This window comes from Schistocerca americana, chromosome 6 (genome assembly GCF_021461395.2).
Source record: "Schistocerca americana isolate TAMUIC-IGC-003095 chromosome 6, iqSchAmer2.1, whole genome shotgun sequence".
Taxonomy (NCBI): Eukaryota; Metazoa; Arthropoda; class Insecta; order Orthoptera; family Acrididae; genus Schistocerca; species Schistocerca americana.
Window position 1 is genome coordinate 254,277,714 of NC_060124.1, and position 20,675 is coordinate 254,298,388.

Consider the following 20,675-nt stretch of genomic DNA (forward strand, 5'->3'; position numbering starts at 1 on the left):
ACACTTATGCTGGAGAAGGGTTATTGGTTCAAATGCCTGCTACGGCTATTGGTTGGTCGTCATCAGTGGCTAGATTCGAAACGGTCAGAGCAAGAGAGTGGGAATGTTTACCCAAAATATTATTGTCCGCCGAGGTGACTTGCAGCGCGTTGTTTATGCCCCTCACATACCGCGGCCGCGTATTTACTTCCTTGATGGCGGGGAGCCACGATGCCGGAAGCCTATAGCCGTCCTCTCTATTGAAATTAGACGAATTCTTAGAAATTTCAACCTCTTCTCGGGCCTTTCTTCTATAAATGTTTGTTTCTTTAGCCAGTACACGTACATTATTAAAATCGATATCAGAGCCACAGTTCTCGTGATTTTCCGCTACTGCCGATTTTGCACTTTGATTTAGCCGCGTGTGCCGTTCGTGTTCCTTAATGCGTTCCACATTGTGGAGGTAATCAGGTGCATCCGTTTTCCGTCGGAAAAAGTCTTTTATTTTGTTTTGACTAAAGAAAGATGTCTGAATACCATTTTTCCTTAAAATTCTGCTTATGCGGTCAGTGACCCCAGAAACGAACGGTAACCTGTCGGAGTGAGAAGGCGGTTCTCGTCATTCTTAATAGCGGTATAAACATTCCGCCAAAAAGCCCTGTAGATTGAATAACTATCATACCCATTTGCCTTCAATGTCCTCTTTAAAAAATTCAACTCCGATTCTAAGTTGTCGTCATCACTGATACGGAAGGCACGTGAAGACAGAGTGTTGAGTACTGCTTGCTTCTGGATGGAGAGTCACCTACAGGCACAAAAGTAATATCTGGTGTGCCCCAAGGAAGTATCAAAGGGGCGTTGCATTTCAAGTTGTTCATTAGTGACTTAGCGGAAGTAATAGTTTCCTATATACCTCTGTTCGGAGAAAATGTAAAAATGTAAACTGAAGGAAAAAAAAAGAAGAAAAAGGTACGCCTGACTAATATCGTGTAGGCCCCCGCGAGTACGCAGAAGTGCCGCAACACGACGTGTCTTGAACTCGACTAGTGTCTGAAGTAGTGCTGGAGGGAACTGACCCCATGAGTCCTGGAGGGCTGTCCATAAATCCGTAAGAGTGCGAGGCGGTGGCGATCTCTTTTGAACAGCGCGTTGCATGGCATCCCAGATATCTCAATAATGTTCCTGATTGGGAGTTTGATGGCCAGCGGAGGTGTTTAAACTCAGAAGAGTGTTCCTGGAACCACTATGTAGCAATTCCGTACGTTTGATGTGTCGCATTGTCCTGCTGGAATTGCCCAAGTCCGTCTGAATGCACGTTAGACATGAATGGATGCAGGTGATGAGACAGGATGCTTACGTACGTGTCGCCTGTCAGAGTCGTATTTAGACTATCAGGGATTCCATTTCACTCCAACTGCACACGCTCCACACCTTACCTGAGCTCCACCAGCTTGACAGTCCCCTTCCCTATATGCAGGGTCCGTGGATTATGAGGTTGTCTCCATACCCGTACACGTCCATCCGCTCGACACAATTTGAAACAAGACTCGTCCAACCAGACAACATGTTTCCAGTCATGAACAGACCAATATCAGTGTTGACGGGCCTAGGCAAGGGGTAAAGCTTTGTGTTCTGCAGTCATCAAGGGTACACGAATGGGCCTTCAGCTCCAAAAGCGCATATCGATGATGTTTCGTCGAATGGTTCGCACGCTGACACTTGTTAATGGCTCAGCATTGAAATCTGCCGCAATTTGCGGAAGGGTTGCATTTCTGCCACGTTGAACGATTCTCTTCAGTCATCGTTGGTCCCGTTCTTGCGGGATCTTTTTCCGACCGCAGCGATGTCGGAGATTTGATGTTTCACTGGATTCCTGATAGTCACGGTACACTTCATCGCTACCTCGGAGATGCTGTGTCCCATTTGCACCGACTATAACACCACGTTCAAACTCACTCAAATCTTGACAACCTGCCATTGTAGCAGCCGTAAACGATCTAACAACTGCGCCAGACACTTGTTATATACAGGCTTTGCCGACCGCAGCGCCGTATTCTGACTGTTAACTGAGTATCTCTGTTTTTGAATACGCATGCCTATACGAGTTTCTTCGGCGCATCAGTGTAAGTGTAATGGAGGAAATTTAATAATTTCTGTACGATCCAATTGGGTCTCGTGAAAATATCGGCCGGGTGCAAAAAGAAAGTTCTGTTCGGTATGAAAAGAAAAACCACGATAGCCTTCGACCTCCGAATTTATCTGCACCTGTACTCTGCAGCTGCATTACGGTGTAATGTGGAGGCCTTTGTGGTACCACTGTCATTCCCTCTCTCTCTCCTAACGGTGCGTGAGGAGAACTGCCAGTCACGCTTTATTTTTTATAAATACCTGATTACATCTTCCTTATGTGTAATGTAGACCCCACATGTTTGAACAGTATTCAGCAATAGAGGCGTATTTCTTGCTTTTTTTACAATTAATTTATTTCGTAGCAAAATCAGTTGACCATTATCTTACCAAATAGACAAAGTATGCCATTCGCTTTACCAACAACTGGATCTATATAACGTTCCTTTGCAGGTGCAAACTACGGCGAATAACACCGTATACAAACTAGGTATACACTAGAAGCATGACACACTAGAAATTTGCGTCGCAATTCATTGGTCTGTTGGGAGGTATTCTACTATTAACCGCCAAGGTCGTTTCTATCGTCATAAAAAATTAACCGAACTTTAGTATTTAGTGGATATCACCAGACAAAAATAGTACACTCCGAGCGATTTGCATACGCGACAATTAAGCATATGAATGACGCACCGGGCTACGTGAATCTTTCGCGCGCTCGCATTCTTAGTGTGGACGGCACAGCCGCGGCGTCGGCCGTACAGTGAAGTTTGCTTTACTCGATACTTCTGCGATTTAGTGTTCTGTACGTTCCGTTCGACGTACAGGGAAACTTCCAATATTGAACGGTTCTTTATATCGTGACAAATTCGGGGTTACTTCCCATACTTCTCTACTGAACCAAGAAGACGTATCCTCCGTAGACTTGCTCCGTAAAAGTGTAGAGTGACAAGTAGTCGACGTATAGGTCACTTCCAATGTCAGATGGCAAACTCAGTTTCATTTGTTGTCACACATTCGCTACCGCCTGTAGATGTTAAGCTGGGGATAAGAAGGTTTAAACTTGAGAGGAATTCATAAATAAAAGACGTCGCAGTAATAACTGTTTATACGTCAGAGTGGTCTTTAGTTTTCTTGTTCATAGGAGACGGCATAAAAATTTCCGTTGTGTACTACAAAAGACATCAAACTGTGGACCATGACGGTGCTAGTTGGGTAGTAAAACGAGAGATAACGACGTAGCACGGCAGACGTCACTAGCCGGTTAGGAAATTTGATGCCGGGAGAGGTGTATTTGTTGAGACAGTGGAAGATTTGACTGGGGGCTGTGTCACCGCGCGCGACGGAAAATAACTGCCGCTAGGGGCAGAACAGCAGGGGCGGGCGGTCCTCTAAACTCCGTAAACCTCATTATCCGTACTCCCCAAGCCACAGTGCGCTCTGATACATGCTGTCGACCACGATTTCAAGCTGGCGCTATGAATGTGGGATACAAAGACAATTCCTTGTATTTCTCATTCGAACGTGTGTGTATGTAATCGGCGAAACTTAGAATTTTACTCCACTTACAAGGGGCGGCCGCCAATTGTGAAATTCAGATTCGATTCATACTGCGCATAATAAAAGCTCATGGCCAGAGGTGTAATGTGGCAAAACACCAAGATGCACTTCACAGCCGTTGTCGAGAAAATCGACAGTTAAAAGAAACCGTTGCGGTGAAATGCTCTCTACGATTAGTAATTTTCTACAGCGTGGTGGTGCAGCGGTAAGCGCTCGGGTTCGTAATCCGAAGGTCGCCGGATCGAATCTCGCTCCATGCAACTTTTTTTTTTAGTATTTGTTTTTTGTAATTAATATATATATATATATATATATATATATATATATATATATATATATATAATTCCCGGCAATCAGTTGCAACAATTATGCATATAATAAGTTGTTGAAAGTCGTTTGTCGTGGAAAAATTGGCGACTTCGAACATCATTATGTTTTCCGCAAACAAAGTTGTATTTCACAAATGTTATTTATAGTCTTCATAATGTTAACCACGTATAGTTAACGGAAGACGTAGAAACGAATACGTATAGCGCAAGTCAAACGTTCGAATTAGAATAGAGACCCCACGAACACAAACTTGCTGTGGCAGGTATGAAATATAAACTCCGTTACTCGCTCGTTACACTTGAAGGACAGATGTTGAATGGGTCGAAACGAGCCGCCCCATAACAGCATAGTTGCCTGCTAACTTCGAAAGAAGGTAGATGCGGTCCCTAGCGCAACTTACAACATCGTCGAAAATCAGTGCGGACGGGACAGCTTTGGTAAACCCTGTTAAACAAACGGAAAAATGGAGGCGGTACAATTGGAGAGCGATCCGCCTTCACCAACATGCATAAGCAATTCATTAATAGTTGTATATATATATATATATATATATATATATATATATATTGCAAAAAACTAATAAAAAAATATCGCATGGCGCGAGGTTCGATCCGGCGACCTTCGGATTAAGAACCCCAGCGCTTACCGCTGCGCTATGACGCTGCAGAAAATTATTAATCGTAGAGAGTATTTCACCGCAACCGTTTCTTTTAACTGTCGATTTTCTCGACAACGGCTGAGAAGTGCATCTTGGTGCTTTGCCACATTACACCTCTGGCCATGAGCTTTTATTATGCGCAGTATGAATCGAATCTGAATTTCACAATTGGCGGCCTCCCCTTGTTAGTACAGCTTCTTTGTGGCTACTACTGTTATGTGATATAAGAACACCTGCAGTAGCATTAACGTTTTCAGTGACAGCATTCAGAGGACCGAATTTCACAAAATACGTAACGAAACCCAGAGGCGAAAGCAGATTTGTGAATAATGTGATGTAGAATGAGATGTCCTCTGTACTGACAAAAGTCATGGGATAGCGATATGCACATATACAGGTGGCGGTAGCATCGCGTGCACACTGTATAAAAAGGCATGGCGGACATTCGTGCGAAAAGGTTTCCGATGTGATTACGGTCGCACGACAGCAATTAACAGGCTCTGAACGCGGAGCTAGAAGCATGGTACACTAGGAAATTGTGAGGAGGTTCAATATTCCGAGATCGACAGTGTTAGAGAGTGCGCCGAGAATAGCAAATTTCAGCCATTATCTCGCAGCACTGACAACGCAGTGAGAGCAGCGACGTTTGCGTAAAGTTGTCAGTGCTGACAGACGAGCGACACTGCTTGAAATAAATCAGTGTAGGACGAACGACGAACATATCCGTTAGGACAGTGCGGCGAAATTTGGCGTTAATGGGCTGTGGCAGCAGACGAGCGACTCGAGTGCCTTTGCTAACGGCACGAGGTCGCCTGCAGCGCCTCTCCTGGACTCTTGACCATGACCTGGTCAGATGAGTACCGATTTCAGTTGGTAATATACCTGATATTAGGGTTCGACTGTGGCGCAGACCGCACGAAACCATGGACCCAAGTTGTCAACAAGGCATTGGGCAAAGTGTTGGTTACTCCGTAATGGTGTGGGCTATGTTCACATGGAATGGACTGTATCCTCCGATCCATATTAAACGATCTTGACCGAAAAGGGTTATTTTCTGCTGCTTGGAGACCATTTACTGCCGTTCTTGAACTTGATGTTCCCAAACAACGATGGAATATTTATGAATGACAACGCGCCACGTCAGTGGGCCACGATTGTTCGCGATTGGTTCGAATAACGTTCTAGACAGTGCGAGCGAATGTTTTGGCCACCCAGATCGCCTGACATGAATCCCACCGAACATTTATGGGACATAATCGAGGAGTCAGTTCTTGCACGGAATCATGCACCGGCAACAATTTCGCAATTACAGACAGCTATAAAAGCAACATGGCTCAGTATTACTACAGTGCACTTCCAACGAATTATTATGTCCATGCCACGTAGAGTTGCTGCACGACGCCGGTCAAAAGGAGCTCCGGCACGATATTAGGAGGTGTCACATCACTCTTGTCATCTCAGTGTATGTGAATTCGGCACGGCTTCAACTGACTTTGTTTCAGTTAATGGAACGTGATTGTTTCTTCCTACGTTCCGGACGCCTTGCGCGCGTAGCTTATCTGCCATACAAACCGAATGCTACTCAAGTGTATTCCTGTTGCAGTGACTGGCAGCCGATTCAGTCTTATCAAAGCGTAGCACCTGTTAACCAGTGGCGTGATGTCACTCAATGCGACTCATAGAGCGGCGCGTTTTGCATATCAGTCGTAGATCGAGCGCGCGCTCGACCTTTGCCCGTTCGTCTTGCTAGTCGTTACTTGTGATTCGTTATGACATCATTACGTGTACTCCACCCTCCCCCTCTTGCCACACTGGAAGAATGTTTTTACACTCCATGTGCGTTCCGAAAATAGATACGCTGACAGGATTTCCTGTTTAGATGGCTATGTTGCTGAAACTTCCGGATACAGGCTCGGACCAGCAACTCGCAGTGCAAAGAATTTCTGCGGCCCTGTGAAGATCGCACTTTGACAAAAGATAAGTACTGACTTTGTTTCTATGGGTAAAAATTACGACCCTGAAGTACACAGTACGCGTAATGCGATTGTGCAATGTCCAGTAGAAAATATTGTTGGTTAGCGACTCCATGGCCGGCCGGAGTGGCCGTGCGGTTCTAGGCGCTGAAGTCTGGAACCGAGCGACCGCTACGGCCGCAGGTTCGAATCCTGCCTCGGGCATGGATGTGTGTGATGTCCTTAGGTTAGTTAGGTTTAATTAGTTCTAAATTCTAGGCGACTGATGACCTAAGAAGTTAAGTCGCATAGTGTTCAGAGCCAGCCTTAGGTTAGTTAGGTTTAATTAGTTCGAAGTTCTAGGCGACTGATGGCCTCAGAAGTTAAGTCGTCAACCAGTGTCTGAGTTTAATTTGTACAGCACTGAAGATGATCACTATGTGATCGAAAATCGATTCTGCTCTCAATAAAACATCAATATTACTGCCAACGCTCACCTTCCTTTTAATTTAAGAAAATATTGTTATTAAAACAAAGTGTAGTATGACTAGGGCCTCCTGTCGGGTAGACGGGTTCGCCAGGTGCAAGTCTTTCGATTTGACGCCACTTCGGCGACTTGCACGTCGATGGGGATGAAATGATGATGATTAGGACAACACAACGCCCAGTCCCTGACCAGAGAAAATCTCCGACCCGGCCGGGAATCGAACCCCGAGCCCTTAGGATTGACATTCTGTCGCGCCGACCACTTTTTTTTCAGAATGCTTTCTTGTTTCGCAGGCCGCATGGTGATGCGGCGCGTAAAGACAGCACATTGTGGAAATGAGATCAGTCGACAGTCACCTATTGTTCAGCGATAGCCTATACATGCTCGTCTGTTAACTTCGCTAGGTCCACCGACACATTGCACGTAATGAATAAAGTTGATATTTGATGGTTGAGATGCTTTATCAATACATAGTAGTTTGGAATAAGAATCCCCGCTTACTTCCTTGAAGACAGTCAGCCACTGGGAACACAAATGAAGAGTCGCTATTCAGGTACTCTAGATATGAGCACTGCAACGGGGTTAAGCAGGAAGTATGTAACACAGATGAAGTGCGTGGAACGAGATAGTCACTACCGCAAGTGGAAATACGACCACACGCTTAAGGCAGCTTACCCTGTGTGCTTTGTGGGTGCAGGTTTGGCAGCGTCTGATGGGGCTCAGTGAGCGAGCAGTGACGTCACACACTTCCCTTCTCGCACTTCAAGTGTACACCTTTCCTTTCGTAGTGTTCTTCCGCTCAGACTGCAGTAGTGTCGCCCTTTGATTACTCCAAGTCATTTTCATTACCCACCAGTTAGTTCGCTGATGTAGGTGATCATACCTTGAAGCGCCAAAGAAACTGGTATAGGCATTCGTATTCAAGTAAAGGGATACGTAAGCAGTCAGAATACGGTGCTGCGGTCGGCAACGCCTGCATAAGACAACGAGTATCTCCCGCAGTTGTTAGATCGGTTACTGCTGCTACAATGGCAGGATATAAAGATTTAAGTGAGTTTGAAAGTGGTGTTATAGTCGGCGCACGAGCGATGGGACACAGCATCTCCGAGGTAGCGATGAAGTTGGGATTTTCCCGTACGACCATTTCACGAGTGTACCGTGAATATCAGGAATCCGGTGAAACATTCAATCTCCGACATCGCGGCGGCCGGAAAAAGATCCTGGAAGAATGGGACCAACGACGACTGAAGAGAATTGTTCAACGTGACGAAGCGCAATCCTTCCGCAAATTGCAGCAGATTTCAATGCTGGGCCATCAACAAGTGTCAGCGTGGGAACGGTTCAACGAAACGTCATCGATATGCGCTTTCGGAGCAGAAGGCCCACTCGCGTACCCTTGATGACTGTGCGACACAAAGCTTTATGTTTCGCCTGGGCCCGTCAACACCGAAATTGGACGGTTGATGACTGGAAACACGTTCTCTGGTCGCACGAGTGTCGTTTCAAATTGTATCGAGCGGATGGACGTGTACGGGTATGGAGACAACCTCATGAATCCATGGACGTTGCATGTCAGCAGGGGACTGTTCAAGCTGGTGGAGGCTCTGTAATGGTGTGGAGCGTGTGCAGTTGGAGTGATGCGGGACCCCTGATACGTCCAGATAACACTCTGACAGGTGACACGCACGTAAGCATCCTGTCTGATCACCTGCATCCATTCATGTCCATTGTGCATTCCGACGGGCCGGCCGGGGTGGTCGTGCGGTTCTAGGCGCTTCAGTCTGGAACCGCGCGGCCGCTACGGTCGTAGGTTCGAATCCTGCCTCGGGCATGGATGTGTGTGATATCCTTAGGTTAGTTGGGTTTCATTAGTTCTAAGTTCTAGGGGACTGATGACCTCAGCTGTTAAGTCCCATAGTGCTCAGAGCCATTTGAACCATTCCGACGTACTTGGTCAATTGCAGCAGGACAATGCGACACCCCACACGTCCATCCAGAATTGCTGCAGAGTGGCTACAGGAACACTCCTCTTGAGTTCAAACACTCCCCTTGGCCACCTAACTCCCAAGATATGAACATTATTGAGCATCCCTGGGATGACTTGCAACATGCTGTTCAGAAGAGATCTCAAACCCATCGTACTCTTACGTTATGGACGGCGTGTTTCGCGCTTCTGTGTAACACTAACTGTCGGTTTTGCCGGCACGTGGAAGAACAAAAAGGGGTTGCCGTTTAGACGTGGAGACATTTCTGTAAAGTTCCTAGCAGCCTCTGTGACGGTGTTGGAAAATACGCTGGGTTACGTTCTGCTGGCAGTTCGGAGGCAATCTGTTGTTCTAGTTGTGGCATGTGTGCGTGGCTGAGTGGAAATCGTCAGACCGTTGCGCAACCGAGTCACCTGAGAGATAAGCCGCGCTTATCGCTCTCGCAAATGGGGCTCCGCCCTGTGTCTTACCAGACGTACTTACACCTGCTAATGCCGGTCTGTTGTACCAAATATAACCTATGTTCTCAGGGCATCCTCGCCATTTGAACTGCTGCCCTGCATGTCACTGATCCTCTCCTGAAATGTGCTCTTAAATCCACATCCTAGCTTCCTTCTGTAGGTCGTCTCATTTACATAAGTCATATCAAGCCACTTGATCATTTCAGTGAGGGTACTTCCCCTTCGCCTTTGAACACAACCAACTTAATCGCAGCTTTGACATCGTACTGCAAAAAAGCGGTGTTACTGAACTGGTTGACTCATACTGGGCCCACATTCGCGAAGATCGTGGCTCAAATCACCGTCTACCCATCCAGATCTAGGCTGCCCATTGTTTCCCTAAATCACTTAAGCTAAATAACAGGATATTTCCTTTGAGTAATATACGGGCCACTGCCTTCTTTCACCAACCTCGACTTCGAATGGACTTAAACCAAAGTCTTCCTTTTGTGTGTTGGTAGCTGAATGTTGTGAATCTCACTGCCGGAGAGGAAATAAGGTATGTCTTACCACAGAGGTATCTCTCAGTTCCCACATATCACATTGTGCTTTGGCGTACCAAACGACTCTCGTCGTGTATTACAGGTTCAACTGCCAATTTTCCACAGGGCGTCATCACGAAAGAAGCTGCGACGGCAATCGTGCCTCATCAGCGCTACCAGATTCATCTCATAGCGGTTGGGCCCGTGGTAATAGTTTTGACGAGAAATTTGAAGTTATGCAATACTTCATAATTACTGAATGATTTCTTTACCGACGCAGATGAGACCTTCGTAAGTGCCCAGCGTTTTGCCATGACACAAATGTCCCACATTATTATTATTTCGTAAGACATTATTTGCACTAGTAGAAATATTCGTGACAGTATGATCAGTTAATATTCTGACGTTTAAAAAATGTGTTTCCTACCTTTTTCGTGATTTACATGCTCTTCTACATGTGCTGGTTACATTTGTAACCTTATTTTAACAGTATTTTGAAACTGATTGTTATTCATTTGTCTTTATACATAGCCTTCTATCAAAGTTATGGCCAATCCTCGGTCAAGATAATGGATGTTTTCTGTAGAAACAAAGCTTGTAGAGCAGGTACACTACTGTCGTGCTTTCTTCAAGAACTTTAGCACTGAGGGATAGGCTTCGATGATGGAGGCGCGGGCTGCCAATCTTATTCAACCATCCTGATCTGGATTTTTCGCGATTTCCCTAAATTACTGTGAACGAATTCCGGGACTGTTGGCCCAGTAAGCAAGCAGCCTGTTCCTATCCCCACCCCAGCCTATTTCAAGTCTCTACTCCGTCTTCTACTTTTCGACGGGAAGTATCGAGTGAGGTGTCGCAATGGACTCGCATCCGGGAGGCCGACAGTTCCAATTCCTCTCCTGCCACCCAGATTTAGATTTTCCGTGGGTTTCCCAAAATCAGTTAATGCAAATGCCAGAATGGTTCGTCTGAAAGGGCACGGCCGATTTCCTTTGCTAACCCTACCTTATCCGAGTTTGCGCTACGTCTCTAATGACCTCATTGTCGATGGTTCGTTAAACATTAATCTTCATTCCTTGGTTTCTGCGGAACTCTATCCACCCTTCCTTGATTCCCTGCTTCGTGTAGATTGATGGCGACGTCGCTTGCTGTTTTATAGCCTGTAAACGCTTATATGTAAATGGGCCAGTTTGTCATGAAGACTGGATGCGTTGATGCGGTTTACAGCAGGACACATGATACAATTTCGATCGATTTCTGGGAATTTTCTTCAGTTTTTTTGTGTGACACCTACTGTCTTTATAAATAAATATTACTGATGTGTTTGTGCTTTTGGTGTCCGCTAGCTGATTTAAGCTTTCCTAATGAACTGATATCTACAGCATTTTTCCTTCGTTGCTCCTCATTAAAAATCCTGACCGAGCATATTTTTTTGCCAGTGGCACGCACATAACTGGAATTTACAGTAGCTTGTTCTAGTGTTTCATACGAAGCTCCAGTTGACGCTGACGCTAACCCAGGATAGAGTACGGGCAAGGGAGTGGCGATGAGTCCCAAGAAATGCCCACACCTGCAAGGTGTGACCTTGTTTACGCGCCGCTCAGGGAGCGTTACGTCGGCTTACATTTTCTTCGTGTAACGGTGTCAGTCAGGTTAATGCTAAAGGCTGAGAAAGTTCTTAGGTCGCTGCTATATAAAAAAACGAAAAATAGGGAAGGCGAGGTAGTAAAATGAGAGTGGGAGGAATAGCAAATTGTACTAGAGTAGCAAAATTTTAGTAACCAGGGTTTATGCTTTGCTGTAGTAAAAGGCAATTGTTGTATCTCTAAAGCGTTGCAAGTCAGCGTTTTTAGGCAGACCTGAAGCTTGCTGCGTCTTACAGAGCCGTCGTGCAAGTAAGACCATCTCTTAAATTCGCGTAAACTCGTCGCGGCACGCGAGTGAACTCAGCGGGTGAGAATACACTACAGGAAAATTGGACTGACATGTCACACCAAAGTCGGATGTGTATCTGTTTTGTCGATGACGTCCAACAAATTAATAAGCGCTGCCTTCCATAGATTTGCAGCGCACCGCGGGAGAACACAATTCCTCTACCGTCTATAGATCGGATCACGAAACACGCAGATGAATGATGTTCCTCGTCCTGCATTCATTTTGCAACCTTCTTAAGATCGTTTCACTATACTTTCGGTCAAACGATTCCACTGTGCTGGCCGTGGTGGCCGAGCGGTTCTAGGCGCTACAGTCTGGAACCGCGCGACCGCTACGGTCGCAGATTCGAATCCTGCCTCGGGCATGGATGTGTGTGATGTCCTTAGGTTAGTTAGGTTTAAGTAGTTCTAAATTCTAGGGGACTGATGACCTAAGATGTTAAGTCCCGGGTGCTCAGAGCCATTTGAACCATTTTTTGAACCTTGTTTCTCAGTTTTAGCAGTGACAAAGATGTTTAAAAGCCAACATTACAAGCTTCGTATCGCTGTATTCGTTTCTCCAAGACCTCTAGAATGCCGTTAGAAAAGAAACCGTTCCATTTAATAAAATCCAAATTTATTTCAGTATTTTGGTTTACGCAAGAGCTACGAATATTAACAATAAATTGAATTAATTCCCCTTCCCCCCCTCGCATACTATCAATAGTAGGAAATCTGGTTTGGCTAAGTTGAGCTAAGCACAAAGTAAAAGGGGCGTTACTCCCGTCAGCTTTATCACAGACAAGAAGAGAATATAAACTTACGAAATTTGGTGTTGCAAAGTAGAAGAGAATGTAGTGGCACAACTTGACTAATAGATGATATCTGTTGATAAAACACACCCCGAGGCCCACAGGAACTGTTAATTCTGTAACTGAGATAGGCGAGTATGGCTTGACTGCATTAAACAGGTGCACATGGATGTAGGTGCCAGTAGTTGCGCAGAGATGAAGAGACTTGCTCAGGAAAGACTAGCGTGGTGAGCTGCGTAAAGTCAGTTTTCGGATTTAAGATAACAGCAGAACTTGAAGTGTAAACATTTTTGCCGCGTAATACTTCTGTTATAGTACACTTTCATTTAAATCTACAAAGTCAGTTCGAGAACTGTTTCAAAGTTTATGGCAAAATAGATTTTCCGCGGAACAAGACCTCCAAATAGATTGCAACTAACAAGGGGAGGCCGCCAATTGTGAAATTCAGATTCGATTCATACTGTGCATAATAAAAGCTCATGGCCAGAGGTGTAATGTGGCAAAGCATCAAGATGCACTTCTCAGCCGTTGTCGCGAAAATCGACAGTTAAAAGAAACCGTTGCGGTGAAATACTCTCTACGATCAGTAATTTTTCTACAGCGTGGTGGTGCAGTGGTAAGCGCTCGGGTTCGTAATCCGAAGGTCGCCGGATCGAATCTCGCTCCATGCAACATTTTTTTAGTATTTGTTTTTTGTAATTTATATATATATATATATATATAATTCCCGGCAATCAGTTACAACAATTATGCATATAATAAGTTGTTGAAAGTCGTTTGTCGTGGAAAAATTGGCGACTTCGAACATCATTATGTTTTCCGCAAACAAAGTTGTATTTCACAAATGTTATTTATAGTCTTCATAATGTTAACCACGTATAGTTAACGGAAGACGTAGAAACGAATACGTATAGCGCAAGTCAAACGTTCGAATTAGAACAGAGACCCCACGAACACAAACTTGCTGTGGCAGGTATGAAATATGAACTCCGTTACTTGCTCGTTACACTTGAAGGACAGATGTTGAATGGGCCGAAACGAGCCACCCCATAACAGCGTAGTTGCCTGCTAACTTGCAAAGAAGGTAGATGCGGTCCCTAGCGCAACTTATAACATCGTCGAAAATCAGTGCGGACGGGACAGCTTTGGTACACCCTGTTAAACAAACGGAAAAATAGAGGCGGTACAATTGGAGAGCGATCCGCCTTCACCAACATGCATAAGCAATTCATTAATAGTTTATATATATATATATATATGAATTGCAAAAAACTAATTGCATGGCGCGAGATTCGATCCGGTGACCTTCGGATTACGAACCCCAGCGCTATGACGCTGTAGAAAATCATTACTCGTAGAGAGTATTTCACCGCAACGGTTTATTTTAACTGTCGATTTTCTCGACAACGGCTGAGAAGTGCATCTTGGTGCTTTGCCACATTACACCTCTGGCCATGAGCTTTTATTATGCGCAGTATGAATCGTATCTGAATTTCACAATTGGCGGCCTCCCCTTGTAAGAGAGACAGGTGAGTGTAGGTGGAAGCGTGAGTTTTCTTCCGTGCACGTCGCGGAGTGAATGCGTAGGCGTGTGTGGGAACAGAGCATGGTGTGCGGTGTGGCGTTCTTTTTGTGTCGGCGCGGCTGGGGATTGGTAGTGTGTGGGTGTGATTGGGGGGGGGGGGGGGCGACCTGTTCTGCTGCAGCGCCGAGGCTCAAACCTAGCGAGCCCCGCCGACCTGGGACCTTGGCGGCCACGCCGGCAAAAAACGCAGGCGCTCCCGAAAGGAGCTCGCTCAGCACAACTCGCTGACTCGTCAACTAGGCGCAAGGCGGGCGAACGTAAACACGCGAGCTCGTCTCGGAATATGTTTCGCTAGTCGCAGCCATGAGGCTCAGTAGGGCTTTAGGACTTAACACCAATTATACGACGACAGTCGGAAAAATTCCCACGTGGTTATCGTAAATGACCACTTATTAACAGGCATGGGAGACTGGCCATCTCCAAGTTCTGAACAAACACTACTAACCAGAGTGAAGCTACTCTCTGCAGCGGAATGTGTCAGTTTGGCAGATTAGATTCAGTGCCGAGCCGAGACTCGAACCCGGAGAGATACTGGCAGCGGTAAAGCTGTGGGGGCGGACTGTAACTCACGCCTCGATACCATATTCGGTAGAGTGTTTGCCAGTGAAAGGCCAAGATTCCGTGTTCGAGTCCCGGTCCGGCACACACATTTATCTGCAAGGAAGTTCCACATTATGCTGCAGTTGCAAGGCATGGCAAAAATTTCCCGTGATAGAGAACGAAGACACTCTTAAATCCCTCGAAGAATCCAAGACGCGTGTGTTTTCCGCCAGCTTTGGTACATAATACAATGACAAGTGACGTAAACAGTGTACATTACTGAAATTATATTCGCTCCGCTCTGCTCACTGGTTGGCTGAGACCCGAAAAATTCCAGATACTGTTTCTTCTCGTCACTGTGTATAATCTAGTAACGCGCTGCCAGTAACATTTGTGACAGGAGGCACTGTTGTAACTGTCTGCGGACCGATAATGAGACTGTTGTTTACGACAAGATTTTAACTGTTAATATAGTGCGCGGTGCCAGTAACTTCATATTAACCAAAACTCACTATAACTAGTTATTCTACAATTATTAAGCACGATTTATTTCGGATAACTACTTTGATTACCCAACGGCAGTCTTATTTTTTCTGCATATTTGTTTGAGAGGAAGTTTTGCTCGGAAATCTATCTGAAATTTTCTTATTTAAGAACTGGAAGTTTGGTTTTATGAACTGACTACATATAGCACATAACTACATGAATGAAAAGCAGTTCCGTAAAAGCATTGCTACTTCAGTTGATTTAATTTTTCTTGTGGAGCATAAAATGTTGTCACCATAATAATTCAGTAAAAGATTTAGTTTCCAAGTATGATCCTAATTTGACAATAAGTTCGAGGATTTTACTTGAAATTCGAGATAAATCTCCGAAACGGTCATAAGAAACATAAGTGTTAGTGACTGGTTACACTGTTCCTAAAGTATAAGCGCGGACACAAGCTATAGAAATTTGATTAAGTGTTAGGTTTCCATTATGTGTATTTTGTTATTCAGGCCTATATGATGAACCGGATTTTAAGTCAGGCTATTCAAGAAAGTCATCAGATTAACAAGCACCGAATTAAGATTTATTTGTAAACAAGGTCTCCAAAAGCTGTAGGATAAAAATGGTGGAAGCTTACAGAGGACCCTGAACTGTATATTATGAGAAGAAAATAGTCGCTGGAAATTAATATTTCAAGCAATACGAGGTTTTAAGTTCAAATGGTTCAAATGGCTCTGAGCACTATGGGACTCTACTGCTGTGGTCATCAGTCCCCCAGAACTTAGAACTACTTAAACCTAACTAACCTAAGGACAGCACACACATCCATGCCCGAGACAGGATTCGAACCTGCGACCGTAGCAGTCGCACGGTTCCGGACTGCGCGCCTAGAACCGCGAGACCACCGCGGCCGGCTGAGGTTTTAAGTGAGTGATGCATGTACGTGTTTGTATTGCAGCATCTACGTCGGTGATGCTGCCTTGAAAAGCATTACACAACCTTCAGTGATTTAACCACAGTGGAACTTGCTACTGTGACCTGTTACAGGATGTTGCAAACGTGCTTTTAATTTATTGTGAAGCAAGATGTGCACGAAAAGTCGAATGAGTGTAAAGAGAAAAATTTCGCAGCAGGCATCATCATGACTGGTTGTCAGTTTTCTTCGTCAGTAGAAACGTACGAAAAACGGAATCGTTTAAGCCACAGAAAGTTGGACAAAGTTTTTTCACAACGAACTGTGCGCACAGCAGAATTTAAGGTACCGGTTTTGGATCGTGTAGGTAAGAAATGCATCACTTGTCAACTTGCTCGTGAAATGCTGACCTAGAGTAATACAGTGAAGAGTAGCAGCTGCACCTCTCTGATAACCAATTCGCCATGCGGTAAAGCTAAGTGGTCCAGAATGAGATTTCCACTCTGCAGCGGAGTGTGCGCTAATATGAAACTTCCTGGCAGATTAAACCTGTGTGTCGGACCGAGAGTCGAACTCGGGACCTTTGCCCGCGAAAGGCAAAGGTCCCGAGTTCGAGTCTCGGCCCGGCTCACAGTTTTAATCTGCCCGGAAGTTTCAAGACTAAGTGGTGTTCACCGCAAAATTAACTTTTGCCAGTGTGTATTATATTGCAGCGTTCGGACTCCAGGTACTCGCCTTGAACAGTTGTTACGAGTTTCAGTTGGCGCAGTAATGTGTAAGTTGTTTACCTCAGTGATAGACTGAATGTTTGCTTACGATCGTAGCTTCAGATGTCCATTAGTTGAAGATCATGTCCCATCTGTATAATTTTGATCCAAGAAGTTCGGGATACCTTCATAAAATTTGAGGAATATAGAGGATCTGCAAGCGCCCACTTGTTGCTATTGCCGAAAAACGAAATATTACGAACTGCCGGAGTGCGAGCGCGTGTTAGTGGCGACGGGGAAAGAGCATCGTGCTGGTCCGTGGCGTGGCGGCGCGGCTCGGTGCCAATTGGGGAGAGAGTTTGTTGAAAGGAAGGCGGACGGCTGCGGCGGCGGCAGCGATCGTCCTCGTCCCCGTCCCCCAGGCGGGGCTCCGTTGCCAAACTTACCGGGACGGCACGGGCGCTGCCAGGTAAACAAAAACCTGCCTGCATTCCAGACGCCACGCTGCCCCGCGCCGCGCCGAGCTGCGACCGGTAATTTTAGACCGGCCCGCCGCAGACGCCGACGCCAGCGCGAAAGCCTTTCTAGCTACTAGACCGGCCTTCCCTGCCGCGAGCGCTGTTGCTGGACCTCAAGTGAGACGGACTGTTGGCGAGACAACTGACACAAACCGGCGCTACAGCTCGGCAACCCCACGAGTCACTTTCCGAGTGCGTGCCCAGCTAGGTGCAGCGGACGGCAGGAAAAACGTCTTCGCAAACAGAAGTCGCATCGTGCCCCAACACACAGACAGACGTTTCAGTTCAGTATCACTTTAAAGGGAGTCGTAACATGTAGTGGACATAGACTAATATCAAGTGACGCCAGAGCCATCTGTCGTGAAATATCTAAAACTGTTTTGCCAATCACCTACGAAACTAATGTGAGCAATATGAGGCCCCCGCCAAACAATGTATTATGGGTACGCTCTCGTCAGTTTTTTCTTTTCACTCCTCCTGAAAGTGCGACATCTGCCTCACCGTAGAGCTCGGTACTACTTGACAAAATCCCCACCAGCTGGGAGTGCAGCTGACGGATTCACAGGACGAAATATTTAGCAAGGGATTTGGAATGGTTCAAATGGCTCTGAGCACTATGGGACTTAACATCTGAGGTCATCAGTCCCCTAGAACTTAGAACTACTTGAACCTAACTAACCTAAGGACATCACACACATCCATGCCCGAGGCAGGATTCGTACCTGCGACCGTAGCGGTCGCGCGGTTCCACACTGTAGCGCCTAGAACAGCTCGTCCACTTCGGCCGGCTAGGATTTGCAATACCAGCATTTGTATTTAATTTACTCCCGGGACAATAAGTTCCAGACAATAATATGATCGCTTGATGTGTTTTCAGAAGTTCAAAGCCGTTTATAGGAGTGAGTTGGGCTGTTACTTCAACATTTATCATTAATTATTTCTCAAGTCAACATCAATTTTCCTCAACATGCATTAATCGTACAGGGATGAATGACGTATCGCTCCCTTTTCATATTGTTACAAATACCATTTTATTTGTTTTGAAGTACTTTTATTAAAGGGATAGTTTGTGTACAACATTGTCAGGATCATTGCGGTAGTCTATTATCTCTGCTTGTCGTACTTTTTAAACGATTAGATCCGTCAAGATTACCCTACATAAACTTCACCTAAATATAAACACTATTGTCATGTTGACAAGAAACCGGAACACTAAAAAGGCCTTAGTAAGTGGATCACGCATGGCTGTACCAAAACTAGATGAATTTACGATTCTTATACGATGCTTAGCTGACTGACATCGGGAAAACTGTTGTAATACCATCTGACGGGAGCAAGCCCTTTCAGTTAACAAGAAGACAGTTGCCTATTAAAATTGTATTTGCTTTGTGCTTTCACAGTAAACCAGTCGCAGGGACAAACACTTCGGAGAGCAGGATTGTGTTTACCAAATCCCGTCTTTACTCACGGACAATTACATGTAGCCTTTTCAAGGGTTACTAAATTAACTAACGTTTTTGTATCCCTTAAAGAAAATGAAAAAGTACACGAAGACTACATTCTTGTGTCAAATATCTCTTACACCGACCCATTGTAATGCTGTGTGAAGAATTTTGTTCAAAATTATGAGTGTGGAAATGTGTATACAATGATGTATCATAAATTCGAGATTATTATTTCACGTCGTTCAGTTCATTTTTAAAGATATTTTGTCTTCATTCCCACAACAATGCTTATCCTAACGAGTACACTTATTCCAACGACTAACTTATTCCAAATACTGTTATTATTTAAAACTATAAGAGCGCGAAAATTTCGCACGGATCCGCTGGTTGCATTATTTGCCAACTTTCAAATGCAGATTAAAATTGAGGTAAATGTGGTATGGATATCCCACTGGGCAGATTCAGCCCGGAAATGGTGTTCTTCCTATTCGCTGAATAGTCCCTTTCCTTGTGAATAACATATTCATATGTGTCGTATGCGTTTGTGTGGAATGTAGATGAGTGTAATGGCTGCATGTACAGTTGTACTGTTATGATTATGTTATATGTCGTTGTTGTTATTCTTGTTGTTGTTGTTGATGATGATGACGACGACGACGACGACGACGATGATGAAGATGATGACGAGAGAACGGAGAGATTAAAACCCGGTGCCGGAACATAGCCCATTCCTCTCTAACAGAACCAAGGGAACCGCGGGGGTTAACGTCCACATCCACCAGACGGATCATCTTCAACAGAGTCACACTGTAATTTCATGATTTAGTGCGTAGACGTTTGGAATTTAATCCAGGACAGTAGCACGACGATTGGTGGTGAGGAGCCTTACACCACCATGTTTCCTACCTTTCCCGGCCAAAAACCGACAGTGAATATTTTCCACCAGCAGGATTCGAACCAGCTTACTTCCGAGTCGAGCCCCACCGCACAGGTGTGCGTTAGCTACCTCGATTACGAAGGCGAATCTCAAATGTAGATATGCAATGTGTCAGCATAACTGTGTGATAGGGCAGCTAATGCTGACAACATACATTAACGAATTATCAGACGTATGCAGCACCACAATGAGATTTGCCACTGATGGTAATGTTGTGCAAGGGTAGGCTTTCGCTGCTGCTGTGATCTTCAATAAAACATTTCCGGGTACGTGAGCGAGTCGTCATGTTGCTTATAAAACAAACGTTTCTGCAATTATTGCTGGCGGCCTTCATACACATGAGATTGACGAGAGACACATTAATCAGATCCACGAGAGACGCAGTGACGTATGCGGAAAAGTTAGACGATAATGTTGTCTGTAGGAAAATGTTACCACTGAATGATTGTAACAAATTCAGAACACTCGGAACAGCATCTCGGCTCGTTCTAAACAGCTACAGTTCGCTTTAATGGTGGATGAAATCGAGATAATTAATTTCAATAAATAGAGATTAGTGATAAACTTCTGATGTCTGTCATATCGTGGCTAATCATTCAAAAAGATGTGATGTGTGATGAACGTATGAAATCATGTTGTAGGGAAAGGGGCTGGAAGACTTCGACTTGTTAGGAGATTTCTGTGGAATGGCTGATAACGTGTGGGTCGAAAGGAAATAGCATACAAAGCGCGTGTTGACAATGTTTTATTTTAGTC

At 45.0% G+C, this 20,675-nt stretch overlaps 1 protein-coding gene across 6 annotated transcripts in view; it reads left to right on the forward strand.

Moving 5' to 3' along the window:
• LOC124619301 (LIM domain-binding protein 2) overlaps window positions 1–20,675 on the forward strand; it is an 800,176-nt gene that overhangs the window by 514,429 nt on the left and 265,072 nt on the right. The gene's annotated exons all lie outside the window — the stretch shown is intronic.